Source organism: Neofelis nebulosa, chromosome 11 (assembly GCF_028018385.1).
Source record: "Neofelis nebulosa isolate mNeoNeb1 chromosome 11, mNeoNeb1.pri, whole genome shotgun sequence".
Taxonomy (NCBI): domain Eukaryota; kingdom Metazoa; phylum Chordata; class Mammalia; order Carnivora; family Felidae; genus Neofelis; species Neofelis nebulosa.
Window position 1 is genome coordinate 89,063,090 of NC_080792.1, and position 15,907 is coordinate 89,078,996.

General features: G+C 55.8%; 1 protein-coding gene across 15 annotated transcripts in view; it reads right to left on the reverse strand.

Moving 5' to 3' along the window:
- Window positions 1-15,907, reverse strand: part of PITPNM2 (phosphatidylinositol transfer protein membrane associated 2) — a 144,488-nt gene that overhangs the window by 76,810 nt on the left and 51,771 nt on the right. Inside the window, exon 1 of one of the 15 annotated variants that reach the window (XM_058691397.1) lies at window positions 2,158-2,421. The exons of 13 other annotated variants lie outside the window; for them this stretch is intronic. The gene's annotated coding sequence lies outside the window, so the exon portion shown is untranslated. Of the gene's footprint in view, window positions 1-211; window positions 460-2,157; window positions 2,422-15,907 lie in introns of those variants that run through there. One more of the 15 variants, XM_058691398.1, reaches the window with a different exon arrangement.

Consider the following 15,907-nt stretch of genomic DNA (forward strand, 5'->3'; position numbering starts at 1 on the left):
ATGATCCCGAGTCCTAGAATCCCCGACGCTGAGCCAGTGCTGCCACCCCTGCCTGGCACAGCCCGGGTGCCGGATGCCAGCACTCAGGGCCAAATAAAACCAATCTCCGCTTCAGAGCTTCGTGAGATCTGTGCGAACCACCAGGTTCCCCACCGCACCCTTCCCCGAGTCCCAGTGCTCCCCGGGAATGAAGGAAGAGAGAGTCGCTCACCGCCTGAAAGCCAGCCAACGGGTGATTGTTCCACTTTTCCTGGAACGAGCCTTCCACGCTTTCTCTGGCTGGAGCCCTCGGCAGCCGGGCTCCCACCTCTCCGACCTGCTCTCACACCCTCCGCCGCTCTTTACGAGAAGCTTTCAAGTGAGTCACTGCAACGTGCAATTACACTAAGAAAGGAGGCTGGCTCCTTGTGCCGGGGGACTGAGCGGGGAGGCTGGCACGAGGCACTCAGGATTCACTCGGGATGAAAGCGGGCGGGTTGGCGGATGGCGCTTCCCTCCTCCAACGCCAGCCCCGCTCTGACCGCGCACACACATGCGTATCACCAGAGCAGCCCCCGCCCTGTGCACCCGGGAGACCCCAGGGCAGAGTCACCCCAGCTGCAGCCTGCCGGGCCGGCCTCCGCGGAGAGGCTGAGCGGAGACAGAGCGGGTCGTTGCCCCTGGTGGGGCAGACCTTTTCTGTGTCACATCGGATTTTCCGTTCGCCGGCAAACCAAAAGCAAACCAGCACGCTGCCTCCCCGCCCGTCTCACGACTCATAAACTTATCAGAATTTACAGCCGGCCGACTAGAGAGTCCAGACGCAGGTAATGTCATTAAGAAGCCTGCACAGCGCCCAGATGCCAGGAGGGGCTCAGTGACAGACTCCAGGCTCCAGGCAAAGGGAGGGCAAGACAGCACGGGCGTCTGCAGACTGGAGAGCATTCTCGGCCAGCCCAGCAGGAACCGACCTGATCATCAAAGGGGAGCCTCAAGAACTCAGCGTGCAGGGCAGCTTGGGAGGAACGTGGCTTTGGGAGCTATGCAAATGTAGTTTGAAGCGGTCCAGCCACAGAACCAGACCACAGACCCAGACCACAGAACCAGACGGGGAGCCCTGCCTCGGGCCGACATCATTACGGCGATCTGTCAGAGAGGACACTGAAACAAAATACATAATCCAGCCAGGCGCCCAGGAGCCTGACTCTAAGACACATACTTGCCGTTTTAGCCCCCACTGCGGGCGCCACCTTCAGAGTCTGGGGTTGTTTCCCTCGTACCTGCACCAAACTTTGAAGCGCCCCTGGGAGTCAGATGGGCCACCTGGCGTTCACTTTCTATTTAAAGATCACACAGCGCTTCTTCTCAGGCACCATTTAACCCGTGGCTTCTAAGAACTGGGTGCTAAATCCGTTCCCTTTGGGCCTCACTTTCCATCAACATAAAGATGCTCCAGTTGATGGAAGGGAGGTCTGTCCGTCTGCTGCCCGGGAGGCAGATGTAGAGGGGAGGGGGCTGCCCGCCCTGGGGTGCAAATCTGGAGACTGCCTCGGGACCTGGCAGCCCCCTCCAGGGGAGCCATTCAGAAGCCATCCTGAGCACCACGGCTGGAGATGGGGAACTGGGCAGCGGCCTTAAAACCCTGCCTGAACCAAACTCTGCCGAGGGACCGTCCCAAACAGACGGCCGTGCTGCCAGGAACCAGCCAGCAGATGATTCTCGCTGCACCGTATCCTCTCGGAAATTCTTGGCTACGAGGACAAAACGTTCCCCCACTGAACTCCGTTTTCAGGTGAGAGAGAACTAGGCAGAGAACCAAACCCTCCGAGGGCCACTTGGGAGCTCTGCCCCATCTGGGGCGCACGCGCGTGCCTCGAAACGTGCCCTCCTCTGGTCAGACCAGGTCCAGGAAAGCAGACCGTCCATGCTGTGTAGCAATTACACGGGAAAATGGAAGTGCAACTGACAGCGCCGGGCTACTCGCGGGTGCCCAGAAGGGGACCCCGTGCCCCCACCTCTGCCATGCCCCTTCCCAGCGGCGAGGCGGCCCATGCCTCTCCCTCCCCGTCTCCCTCCATCCCAGCTACTCGGAGAAAACAAGCAGCCCACGTGACCAGACAGAGCCTTCCTTGCTAATAAACCCGTCCTGAGGCTGTGACAGTTTTCGCAGAACATTACCTTTCAGGAGGAAAATGTAAGGAAGGGGGAGAGAGGGGACAGAGTGTGAGAGCTGGAGCCGCGCGCTGCAGGACCCGGGCCGAGGCTCGGCCCGCAGCCCCCCATGTCTGCGGAGGCCGGCCCAGCTCCCCATGCCGCCTGCCGGGCCTCAGGGAGCCGCCCCCGGCTCGCAGCTCCGCCGGCGACCCATGCCCGTGGCGGGAGCGCACCCCAAGCGTGGAGGTCCCCAGACGGACGGACGGACAGACAGACGCGGGAGTCCGGGGCTGGCGGGGACGCAGGAGGAAGGGAGGCCAGGAGGAAGGGGTGGGGAGAGGAGAGGGAGGGAGGGAAGAGGGAGAATTGGTTCTCTCTCCTCCACTGGGACCACTGAGCGAAGTTGCCATGGAGAAGGGGGAGCCGCTGGCAGAGCCTGAGGCGGGCGGAGGAGCCATATGCCAGAGGGAAGGCGTCAGCGGAGAGCCAATCCCCACCTTCTCCGGGCGCAGCCTCCCCCCGGTGGCGGCCCGAGCCTCGGGCCCACGGGCGGCCCAGTGGGGCAAGGAGCCCTGTGCACGGGCAGGAGAAGGGGGCTGGGGCAGGAGCCTGGGGCTTTCTCACCGGGCTCCTTGCTCCATCACGCGCGGCCTGCGGAGAGCTGTGCCCTCACCTGAGGTCTCGCTGCCGGGCAGGCCACGGGGACGGGGACAGAGCCCCTCCGATGGCCTGGGCGACACCAGGGGCCCTGGCGTCTGGGGAGGCAGGGTGGACCTCCACCTGCCTCCCCATTTCTACAAATCAGAGTGGCCGAACCCCGAGTCTCGGGCCCCAGGAGCGCCAGCCACGTTGCCCACCCTGAGGAACAAGCGTGTCCCCTGCCGAGGGCTCTTTGGTCCAGGCCACGGATGCAGAGGTGGGTGGGGGGAGCTCAGCGGACACGTGCTCCCACCTGCCTGCTGTGGCCCTGCTGCTTCCGTGCAGAGCCCGACTCCAGGGCGGCTCCAGGGCGGGCCTTCGCCACTGGCTCACTCAGACTCCGGGCAGCAGAAATGGGGCTGGGGAGGGAGCCAGGAGGCCTGGCTTGGGGCCTCTGGTCTCCATTCCTCGCGACAAGGATGATAACCCCACCACCCCCTCCCAATCTGCATTCCCAGGCGCTGGGACGCCCCAGCGGCTGGGGACAGTGAGGGGCATGGGCACTGGGAAACACTACCACCTGAGGAACCCTCTCTCCATGGCAGGCACATCCCCCAACACCCCACCTCTTCTTGCTCCCCAACATCGACCAGCAGAGCCTGAAGCCAGCACAGAGGGCTTGGCCTCACTGTCCCGACACAGAAAAGATCAAAGGGTAGCCCATGCTGGAGTCCAGCCTGAAAGCCACAGCCTTGCAAACACTTTCTTCTCACAGTCTTTTCATTTACCTTTAAATTTATGTATTTGTTATTTATTTTTAAGTAAGTAAGCTCTAGGCCCGGTGTGGGGCTCACACTCACAGCCCCGGGATCAAGAGTCGCACCTTCCGCCGACACAGCCGGCCAGGCGCCCCTCCCTTCAGTCTTTTCCCCTTGACCCTTTATTATGAAAATGTTCAGACACGGGGCAACGCTGTAACATATTATAGAGGACTTCCCTACCCACACCACCTAGATTCTGCCATTCTGTGCCACTTCTTCAGGGTGGCAAAACGTACATAACCTAAAACTTACCATTTTAGCCGTTTTGGGGTACGCAGTTCCGCGGCACGTGGTACGTTCACAATGCTGTGCAACCATCTCCATCTAGTTCCAGAACATTCTCATCACCCCAAGACCCGATACCATTGGCTTTCCCTTCCCCCGGCCCCTGGCAACCACCAATCTATTCTCTGCCTCTATGGACTCCTCTATTCTGGACATTTCACATAAATGGAATCGTACAGCGTGTGGCCTTTTGTGTCTGGCTTCTTTCACTCAGGATCACGTTTTCAAGGTTCTTCCACGTTGCAGCAGGTGTCCGTGCCTCATTCCTTTGTGTAGTCCGTTGGATGGATACACCACATGCATTCATCCTTCGATGGACATGTGGGTTGTTTCCACCTTTTGGCTATTGCTTCCTCAATTTTTAAAGATGTTTATTTATTTATTTTGAGAGAGAGTGCATGCATGCGTGCGAGCAGGGGAGAGGTGGCGGTGGGGGGGGGGGTGGGCAGAGAGAGACAGAGAGAGAGAGAGAGAATCCCAAGCAGGGTTGGTTCTGTCAGTGCAGAGCCTGATGTGGGGCTTGATCCCACAAACTGTGAGATCATGACCTGAGCCGAAAGCAAGAGCTGGACACTTAACCCACGGAGCCACCCACGTGCCCCAGCTCTCTTTTAAAACGAGTTTTCTGGGGGCGCCTGGGTGGCTCTGTGGGTTAAGCGTCCAACTTCGGCTCAGGTCATGATCTCACCGTCTGAGAGTTTGGGCCCTTGCATCAGGCTCACTGCTGTCTGCAGAGCTCGTTTCAGATTCTCTGTCTCCCTCGCTCTCTGCCCATCTCTCTCTCTCTCTCAAAAATAAATAAAATATTAAAATGTATATATTTTACGGGGCACCTGGGTGGCTCAGTCGGTTGAGCATCGGACTTCGGCTCAGGTCATGACCTCATGGTTCGTGAGCTCAAGCCCCACGTTGGGCTCTGTGCTGACGGCTCAGAGCCTGGAGCCTGCTTCGGATTCTGTGTCTCCCTCTCTCTCTGCCCCTCCCCTGCTTGTGCTCTGTCTCTTCCTCAAAAATGAATAAACATTTAAAAAAATAAAATGTATATATTTTGCAAATAAAAATACATGAATGAATAAAAAGAGTTTTTTGGAGACATCGCCGGAAGCCCCTCCTGAGGGATTTGGTCTCAAGGGTGCAGGCTGGGAGGCTCCTTTGCCTTTTCATTAAAGATCACTCCCCACTAGGTAACAGAGCACAGGTGGCAGGGGTCCCATTCCACACCTGTGTGTGGCCAGCAGATGGGCCTTGGTCTCATTGGTCCCGAGAAGCAGCTCTCTGGGCAACAGGACACATGAGCACAGCAACCCCACATCTGTGCTCTGCAACCTAATGGACCCAGGTTCTAGAACTCTCTGGCACCCACCGGCTCCATGACTAGCACGTCATTCTCTTCTCTGAGCCTCAGCTTTCTCATCTGTAAATTGGGGGCAACAATCGCCATCATGGGGTTGCACCAGAAACAAGACGGGCACTACGCAATAGAACTTTCCTCAAGGACGGACGTATTCTGCCCGTACTGTTCTGTACGGCTGTCACCAGCTCATGCGGCTATTTACTACCTAACATGGGGCTCCCGTGACTGGGAAATGAGACTTTTCGTTTTACCTCACTTTAGTTTAAGATTAAAATTAAGTAGTCGTGTGGGGCTGGTGGTGACCACCCTAGACAGCCCTAAGGACTTGTTGAGAGGGGGCACCCAGCTCCACGGTCCTCCTCCTCCATCCGTCTCTCTCCCTACATACTCCACACAGTCCCGGCAGTGGAGCAGGCCTCTATCTGCAGCCTGGCCCCTGAGGCCCCCTCTAAACAGACAGAGGGCAGGTGGTTGGGCTCTCAGGGAACAAAAGAGAGGCTGGCTGGACAGTGGGCTCGGTGGACTCCATAATGACGCAGATCCTTGAACCGCTGCCCCTCTCTTGCTGCCCCTACTGGCCCCAGACCCCTATTCTAGAACCCCATCTCCTGCCGTTTCCCCCAGCAACTCCTAAGGTCATTCCTGAAATGTCTGGGCTACAGCTACAGGATTCGAACAGACCCTCCCCCAACTCCTAAAAGTGGCAGCAGGGACCCCTGTGGGGACGCGCAGAAGGTCCCCGGTCCCGGGCTGGGCACCCACAGAGACCTTCCCATATGCACACAGCAGCTCTGGCAGATGCCGTCCGCCATCACAGAGTCTGGACTGTGATGTCCAGACCTTCTCGCTTTGCAGAAGCAGAAACTCAGACCCCGATAGACAAGAGCATGGGCAAGGCAGGAAGAGTCGGGGCTGAAGCCCAGCCCCCAGCCCTGCCCAGTCTGCACGGGCCTCCTCAGAAGCGACTCTGGAAGGGCAGGAGGGCCCCACACCACGGCAGGTCAAGGGCCCAGGGGCAGCTGTGTGCTTCCAGGAGTCTGTGCAGCTTCAAAAGCCTGAACGGCAGAAACTGAAACCTAGCCAAGCCACCCCACTCCCGGCCCTGACCTACCCCAACCAGCCCACGCGGGGGAGGGAGAAGTGGCATCTGGGGAGTGGCAGGGAGGACTCAGAAAAATTTGCCACAAAGAACCACAGCTCCTGGTGTGAGCCCATGAACAGGTGTGGGTCACCCAGAGCTGGGAAATGCTACCGAGGACAAGGAGCCCCAGCCTGTCCGCCCCCGGGCCCCCAGCAAAGCCTTCTCTTCGCTTTCCGAGTGGCCTCTGCCTCCCCCGACAGAAGGGCCACAGGCATCCGCCTCAAACCCGTGCCCCAAGTGGCCTGGTCTCACCCACTCAGGCCCCACCCTGCCGGCCTCCCCAGCATCAGCACCCGCCTGCCCTGCGCGCAGAGCCCCCTCCCCTCCTGCGGCCTCCACTCTGGGCCCCTTCTGAACCTTAACCCCAACCCAGCACCGGCCTGACCTTCCTCACTTACTGCACAGCTTGTGCCTTATTGAAGATTCCACCTACTTTTCCTTCTCCTCCTGTTTTTATTTTTTAAACTATGGTGAAATACAGGGGCGCCTGGGGGGCTCAGTCGGTTAAGCGTCCGACTTCGGCTCAGGTCATGATCTCACGGCGTGTGACTCTGAGCCCTGCATCGGGCTCTCTGCTGTCAGCATGGAGCCCGCTTCAGATCCTCTGTCTCCCCCTCTCTCTATCCTTCCCCTGCTGGTTCTCTCTCTCTCTCTTAAAAATAAATTTTTAAAAACAGTGGTAAAATGCATAACATCAAATTTGCCATCTTAACCATTTTTAAGTGTCCAGTTCAGCTGCATGAAGTACAGTCCCACTGTCGTGCAGCCGTCACCTCCACCCATTTCCAGGTCCCCTTTTCACAGCAACTCCCCATTCCCGGTCCCCAGCCCCAAGCACCCACCCTTCTACTGTCTGTCCCTGTGAATCTGAGTCCTCTGGGTTTCTCATACAAGTGGAATCGTGCGGTATTTGCCCTTTTGTGTCTGGCTTCTTTCACTTAGCATGTCTTCAGATCCATCCATGGTGCAGTGTGTTCTTTTTTTAAAAACAAAAAAACCGGGGCGCCTGGGTGGCTCAGTCGGTTGGGCGTCCGACTTCGGCTCAGGTCACGATCTCACGGTCCGTGAGTTCGAGCCCCGCGTCGGGCTCTGGGCTGATGGCTCAGAGCCTGGAGCCTGCTTCCGATTCTGTGTCTCCCTCTCTCTCTGCCCCTCCCCCGTTCATGCTCTGTCTCTGTCTCAAAAATAAATAAAAACGTTAAAAAAAATTAAAAAAAAAAAACAAACAAAAAAAACAAATAAACCATTTCTCCCCTTGGAACGGAGGTTCGGGGGGGGGGGCAGGCTGTGGGTTGGTTGTATTCACTGCTGTCCCCCCAGGGCCTATAAGAACACCTGGTACCCAGCAGACACTGAACGAATCTTTCGAATGAATGAACGAATGAACAAACGAATGAATGAATGCATGAATAAAAACTTTGCGGAGGTGAGCCCACCCCTCCCCCCACTGCGGACCGGCTCCCACTGATGGTGGCCCCTCCCCACTCTCACCCTGGAGTCTCGCCCACCATCCAGAGGGGTGACCACACTCAGCACCACAGGACTCCCCAACTTGATGGGCTTTCTCCCCAGAGGTGGCATGTCTATGGAAGGATTAACAGGAACAGACAGAGTCCCCCTGCCACGGATGTGACAATGTGCTTTGAAGGCTCACAGTAGCTGGTTCTGAATGGGGAGGGAGGAGAGCGAGAGGTGAGTAAGGGCCTGAAGCATCCGATTCTGCCACTGGGGGTGGGGGTGGGGGGGGGGGGAGGCAGGCACCCAGCAGGGCAGCTGTCTCTGGCATGGATTTAGGGGACCTGGGGTCCTCTGAGAGTCTGAGCCTCACAACCTTGGTGGTCCCTTGCCTTTCACCTTCTCCACATCCTGCCTGCCTATTGATAGCCTCCTACTCTCTGCAAACTCATTTACCTATGTTCTGGGCCAGACGACCTTGGAAAATGGGATTAGGCAGACCCCTCCACATGCACAGCAAGCCTGAAGGGGTGACAGACAGTGCAAGGGGGTGCTCACCTCTTGCCAGATTTGGGGTGTCCCCAGGGCAGGAGACGTCTACCATAAGACAGGTGCCGGGAGCTTGTGGCTAGGCCTCCGTGCCCGGCTGGACCTCAGCCAGGTCACTGTGCTGGTAGACAGTGACCCCAGAAGTGCCCCAGACCAGGCCAGAGCCCCACCCCGCTCGGGGGGAAAACAAACAGATTGGGACAGTGGAAAAACAGCTGTACCTTTAAATTATTTGGCCCACAGATATGAAAAACATTTGCATGTTTTGAAGCTGTTTGCATGTTTGGTTATTTTTAGGGTGAACGCAGTTGCCTCTCCTTGGAACCGGATAGAGCCCAAGAGGCACGTAGTCCTTTTTCCCAGATGGGGGTCCTGGTCCCGTGTCCCTGGGAACGAGGGCTTGAGGAGGAGATCCCTGGGGCTCTTGATGTGCCCCAGGGGCCAACGCAGGTCTGCTGGGACTTTTAAGATGTGTCACTGAGGACACGAGGACACGACGGCCACCCACCTGGGCCCAGAAAGAGCCCCCTGCCCCCACTCAGAGTACGATTTGAATGTGGGGAAGAAATCTCAGCGTTCTGCCTCCACCCATACCGGGCCCAGCTAATGGGAATGTTTTGCTGACATACTTCTAGAACAAGCAGCAATTAGAGCAGATTTTCTCTTTCATTCCCCCTCCCCAAAACAGGAATAAATCAGTTCTACCAATTTCCCAGCTAATGATTTCCTCCATTAAGTTAAAAAGAAGAAGAAGAAAATGTTTTTTTAAATGGATTACCAGCCCTGTGCTTTCAGAGACCATGTGACCTGTCAGCCCCTCTTAAGTCCTGATACATCAAAGTCCCTTAATTAATTTTTAATAAATAAAAAAGTCATAGTCTGAGAAGCACTCCTCCCCCCCTGCCCGCAGTCAGCCTGGCACACGGGGTCAGGTCCAGGCTGGCTGTGGGAAGCCGGCTGAATCGGGTCAAAGGTGACCTGAGAGTCAGGGCCTGAGACCCATTTCACAGAAGGAAAAAAATGAGCCTGAGTTGGGAACCCATGGTGAGTGAATCTCCAGTGGTCATATGCTCCATGGAGGACGAAATGTGGGGTGGGAGCCTTGGTTTCAAGGTGTACCCACCTGGAGAAGTGCAGACAGGTGAAGCCAGGGGCTGTGGAGCCCAAGCCTTCCGGGCGTAGGGACGAAGTGAGTTACTTTATCCAGGACCTGCCCTGCTCTTCCCCCTTTGTTTCTTGGTAACTCCGGGGACAGGGGCAGGCATGCAGTGCTAACACCCCACTTGTTTCTAAAAAGTCCACCCCCAGCAGCATGGGCGAACCTTGAAAGCATTATGTTAAGTGACAGTGGGCAGACACAAAAGGACAAATTCTTTATGATTCCACTTATAGGAGGTGCCTAGAATTGGCAGATTTGAGGAGACAGAAAGGAGAGGGGTGGTGATGGGGATAGGGGGAATTGAGGATTAGTGCTCAATGGGGACACAATTTCTGTTTGGGAAAGAAAAGGTTTCTGGAGATGGATGGAAGAAGGAGGGCGGGGTGGAGGGAGGGAGGGAGGGAGGGAGGGAGGAAAGAAGGAAGGAAGGAAGGAAGGAAGGAAGGAAGGAAGGAAGGAAGGAAGGAAGGAAGGAAGGAAGGAAGGTGGGAAGGAAGGAAGGAAAGTGGGAAGGAAGGAAGGAAGGAAGGAAGGAAGGAAGGAAGGAAGGAAGGAAGGAAGGAAGGAAGGAAAGAGGAAGGGAGGTGGGAAGAAAGGAAGGGAAGGGAGGAAGGAAGGAAAGTGGGAGGGAAGGGAGGAAGGAAAGAAAGAAAGAAGGAAGGGAGGAGGTTGGGACTGATGGAGGGAGGCACAGAGAGGAGCCCCAAGCAAGCAGGCTAGAACTCCCGCCAGCTTCCGCAGCTCTGACATCAGGACTACGTGAGTCCCTAGAAGCCAGCGGTAAAGTTCTCAGAGCAGATCCCCTGGGGAAGCCCACAGCAGGGCTATACTGGCCTGGTTTCTCCTGAAGGTCTCCAATGTCAAGCCCAAGATCCACATAGTTAGTCCCATCCAGCCAGCTGCACTGGTCAGCACCGAGAGTGCATTAACTCCCTCAGAACGCGGCTGGGGTGCAGCAGGGGAGCAGTATCTCCGTGCCCAGCTCTGACGTCCCAGGAGCTCAGAGACCCAGGGGACAACTGAAAGCCCACACCCGCCAAGGGAGACATGGGAGTCCCCACACATAGCTAAAGGGCAAGCTGTTTTCAACTCCTTCACAGAGGTGATTCGCTCCCCTCTGTGCCACTTCCTAAAGGCTATCTGCAAACCTCTTCAGTAACCACTGTGCTAGGTAGGCTCCTGCAGCACTGAATTTCTATCTGGTCTCCCAGGGCGTTACCAGTCCAGGGCGGCCAAAGTGAGCACTTAAAAACGTACATAGGGTACGTCACTCCTCCATCTCAAACCCTCCAGCAACTCTCTTCACACTTAGAATCGAGACCAGAGTCTCTACCATGACCTCCAAGTCTTCCAAGACTGGGCCCCTGACTGTCTCCCAGCACCTCTTCTGTCTCCTTTGGCTCCAGCCACCCTGGCTTCCCCACTGTTCCTCAAACTTGCCAAGCACACTACTACCTCAGGGCCTTTGCACCTGTTGTTCCTTCTTTCCCAGACATTATGTGACTTGTTTCCTAAGTCTATGTAGGTTTCTACAGAGAGGTCCTCTCTGACTATCCTATCTAAAACCCCCTACCACCCTATCCTCTCTCTCCACTCTATTCTCTTATTTTCCTTCCTGGCATTTTAGCATCGCCAAACAGTTTATCTTTTTCACTGCTCAATCTCCAGGATTCAGAACAATGTCTGGCATGCGAGTGCTGTTCAAAAACTGCTGATGGCTTTAGAAGGCAAGGTGGGGGGCATCTGGGTGGCTCAGTCAGTTAAGCATCCGACTTCAGCTTGGGTCATGATTTTGCAGTTTGTAAGTTCGAGCCCCACATCTGCTTCACTGCTGTCAGCACAGAGCCTGCTTCAGATCCTCTGTCTCCCTCTCTCTGTCTCTTCCCTGCTCATTCTCTCTCCGTAAATAACCTTAAAAAAAAAAAAGGAAGCTGGTTGGCAGACAAGTGGCGGGAGCTTCTGGGCACTAATGATGTCCTGTTAGTTGGTCTGGAGTCAGTCTATACAAAGTCATCAGCAATGCACTTACTTAGTATTTGTACATTTTCTACACATTTGTTACAGCTCAATAAAAAGTGTTGCGTTTTTTCTTTTTTAAATAAGCTCTGTTGAGTGAACTAATTAGGGATAACTAGACAATGAAATACGTACAACAAAGCTTTTTAAAGGCACATACGGGGGCGCCTGGGTGGTTCAGTCGATTAAGTGCCCGACTTCAGCTCAGGTCATGATCTCACGGTTTGTGGGTTGGAGCCCCGCGTAGGGCTCTCTGCTGTCAGCACAGAGCCCTCTGTCCCCCGCTCTCTCTGCCCCTACCCCACTTGCACACACACTCTCTCTCTCAAAAATAAATAAACATTTGGGGCTCTTGGGTGGCTCAGTTAAGTGTCTAACTCTTGGTTTTGGCTTAGGTCATGATCTCACGGTTTGTGGGTTCGAGCCCCGCATCGGGCTCCATGCTGACCCTGTGGAGCCTGCTTGGGATTCTGATTCTCTCTGTCTCCCTCTCCTTCTGCCCCTCCCCTGCTTGCACACATTCTCTCTTTCAAAAAAAAAATAAATAAACTTTTAAAAAAATAATAAACAAACAAACATTAAAAAAAAAGTTTAGGGGCGCCTGGGTGGCGCAGTCGGTTAAGCGTCCGACTTCAGCCAGGTCACGATCTCGCGGTCCGTGGGTTCGAGCCCCACGTCGGGCTCTGGGCTGATGGCTCGGAGCCTGGAGCCTGTTTCTGATTCTGTGTCTCCCTCTCTCTCTGCCCCTCCCCCGTTCATGTTCTGTCTCTCTCTGTCCCAAAAATAAATAAAAAACGTTGAAAAAAAAAAAAAAAGTTTAAAGGCACATAAAGTCAATAAGACAGAGCAGACCAAACCAAGTTGAACACAGCGGTCTCTCTCCTCATCCCACATGAAGTCATCTTACTTTTCCTGGAGACTGAGAAGGTAAGGGACAAGTCCTTCAGGACATGGCAGTCACCCGGACTTCAGTGAGGCATCTTACAGGGAATATCTAGGGCCCCTGTGTGCAAACTTGGAGAAGCCTGAGGTTGTAAAACTGTCTCCACTCCCACCCGACCCGCAGGGCATTCTCTTAAAACTGGCCAGCCAGGTCAGCCCGTTTGCATGTTTTGTGCCAGCAGCAGGGGCATCACTGGCAGAGGCTGTAAGTGCACGTTGCCCTCAGGCCAGGGCAGTTCTTCTGACCCGCCAGCCGGTCTGGCTCCCACAAAGCAGGCCAACTGCACCCAGGCCTCCCTGCCCAGCCTGCACCTTCCTTGTCTTCTTTCTGTGGCCTTCCGACGTCCGGCCCACTTCCAAAGGGAGCCCTCGCCACCCTTGCCGCCGGTCCAGAGCCCTGTCCCGCAAAGACCAGCAGCTGCCCTCGGTTCTCCGACAGGCCCAGGCCTTGCTCTCTGCAGACCAACCCGGGAAAAAGGGAACCACTCCAGTCCCAAGTGGTCTGTAAAACTATGCCAAGGGAAGAGAAAGACAAGGTATGTTGGGGAGAAAGAAGACAAATCTTCTCCCATCCTCAGACTGAAAAGTTCCAGAACATCCGTGCCTCGCCCTCAACAAAAGCACACATGCAAACGAAACCAGAGAAACCGGTGGATCAGCCAGGGATCTGTGCACCAGGCTCCTTCCTCCTTTGCCTCCCTGTGCCCCGTCACCTCCCTGCCAGCCATCAAGCTCAGCCCAAGGACGGCAAGTTCTGTGTACTGGCAAAGCAGATGTGACCTTTGCGTTCTGAACGTGACAAACCACAGTGCTCTGTGTAAAGGCCTTCCTGCCAGCCAACAGACCTGCAATTATGAGGGAGAGCCAACCAACGGGCACCTTTGTGGCCACTGGAAAGACGACGAGATTTGCCCACGAACAGGGAACACTTACAGAAACATCAGAAAGGAAAGAGCACGTATGGCACTGTGTGTTGGGTGTCTACGGCTGGGTAACAAATTACCCCAAAACTGAGTTGTTTAAAACAATAAATGTGGGGCGCCTGGGTGGCTCAGTCGGTTGGGCGGCCGACTTCAGCTCAGGTCATGACCTCGCGGCCTGTGAGGGCTGTGAGTTCGAGCCCCGCGTCGGGCTCTGTGCTGACAGCTCAGAGCCTGGAGCCTGTTTCGGATTCTGTGTCTCCCTCTCTCTGACCCTCCCCTGTTCATGCTCTGTCTCTCTGTGTCTCAAAAATAAATAAATGTTAAAAAAAAAAAAATTTAAAACAATAAATGTTTTTGTTTTTTTTTTTTTTTTTTTTAAATTTATTTATTTTTGGGACAGAGAGAGACAGAGCATGAACGGGGGAGGGACAGAGAGAGAGGGAGACACAGAATCGGAAACAGGCTCCAGGCTCTGAGCCGTCAGCCCAGAGCCTGACGCGGGGCTCGAACTCACGGACCGTGAGATCGTGACCCGGCTGAAGTCGGACGCTTAACCGACTGCGCCACCCAGGCGCCCCAAAACAATAAATGTTTAGGGCCACCTGGGTGGCTCAGTCGGTTAAGAGTCTGACTGTGGCTCAGGTCATGATCTCACCGTTCGGGACTCTGAGCCCCACGTGGAGCCCTGCGCTGACAGCTCGGAGCCTGGAGCCTGCTTCGGATTCTCTGTCTCCCTCTCTCTCTCTCTGGCCCTCCCCTACTCATGCTCTGTCTCTCTCCGTCTCTCAAAAATAAAAAAATGTTAAAAAAAAAAAAACAAAAAAAAACAATAAACATTAGTTTCATACTGTTTCTGTGCCTCAAGACCCTAAGAGCGGTTCAGCTGGGTGGTTCGGGCTCCAGATCTCTCGGGAGGTCACTGCCAAGATGCTGACTAGGGCTGCAGTGACATCGGAAGCCCTGACTGGGGCCAGAAGAGCCACTCGTGAGGGAACTGACTCATGGGACCAAGAAGTTAGTGCTGGTTGTGGGCAAGAGGCCTCAGTTCCTCACCACCTCTCCGGACCTCTCCAGAGAGCGGCTGGCCGGTCCTCATGACATGGTGGCCGGCTTCCCAGAGCAAGAGATCCGCAGGAGAGGGCAGCACACGCCACACTGTGCCTTGGCCGGCCGTCACGCTCCATCCTTTCCCCAACATCCCTGGGCTACACAGGTCGGCGGGGCTGTGACGGCAGGGGGCCACCATGGACACTGATAAGTCTAGTCCCAGCCCATGTCCTTTTATCCTCAGGGCAGAGCTGGGAGGCCGGCTTGTCCCTCTTCTTTCCACAGATGTAGAAAGTGAAGCTCTGACAGGCACTGTGTCCTGCCCGGGAACCCCAGGGGCCCCCCGCCGGGCAGCGGGGCCTCCGAAAGGAGTCCAAAGCCAGGCTGGTGGGGCCCCGCCACATCCCCTCATCCCTGTGTTCCCACATTCACAAAATAAGGTTAATCACGGTGCGGACTTGGTGGGGTCATTGGGAAGATGAGATGAGATCACGTGAGAGAAGCGTCCAGCACGGGCCCCGGGGGGCTGGGCAACACTCACTAAACACCAGCAGCTGCTCTAATGGCTCACGACACTCGTGTCTGACTTGAGGCTCCCTGCGGGAACCTGCCGGGACTCTTCGGAGCGGGGAGGACAGTGCTGGGGGGGGGGGGGGGGGAGGGGGGTGTGGCTGTAGGCACCCAGGAGGAAGGCTCCCGAGAAGCAGCACAGGGGCAGGCGGCCCACACGGTCACCCCCTCGCTGATGGGGCCGGGCCGCCAGCCACCAGCGGCCTTGCAGAAACAGCAAGGAGCACCTCCTCACTCGGTCCTGCTCCTCACCTGCTCTGAGGTGCCTGACTTCACGGCAGGATCCCCTTCCGCAGCCACTTCATTAGGAGACAGGCTTCCAGAAGCGCCCGAGTGATGCGTGACCCCGGGAACAGCCGCTCAGAGGCAGGACACAGGTGAAACACACGGCCTGAGAGCTGCCTTCTGTCTCTGAGAGAACAGAGGCCTCTCAGCTTTGCCCACTTTGTCCTCACCACCACAGAGGACAGGGAGGTTATCAAGTCCACAAATCTAACTTCTCCACGTAGGGGTGGTGGTTCTCAATGCTGATTACCCTTCTCCCGCACAGGCCTGGGTGGGGGTGAGCGGGGGGCAGGGGGGACACAGAGGCCAGCGTCACCATCTGTTTAAGGCCCAAATGCAAGAAGTGCCTGCTGCCAAACAAACATAAGGGGCAGCCCTGCTGATATATTTTATTTATTTATTTTTTAAGACTTTATTTTTAAGGAATCTCTACACCCAACGTGGGGTTTCAAACTCACAGCCCCGAGATCGAGAGCTGTGTGCTCCACCGACTGAGATGGCCGGGTGCCTCAATTTTAAAAGACGGTGACGTTGGGGCGCCTGGGTGGCGCAGTCGGTTAAGCGTCCGACTTCAGCCAGGTCACGATC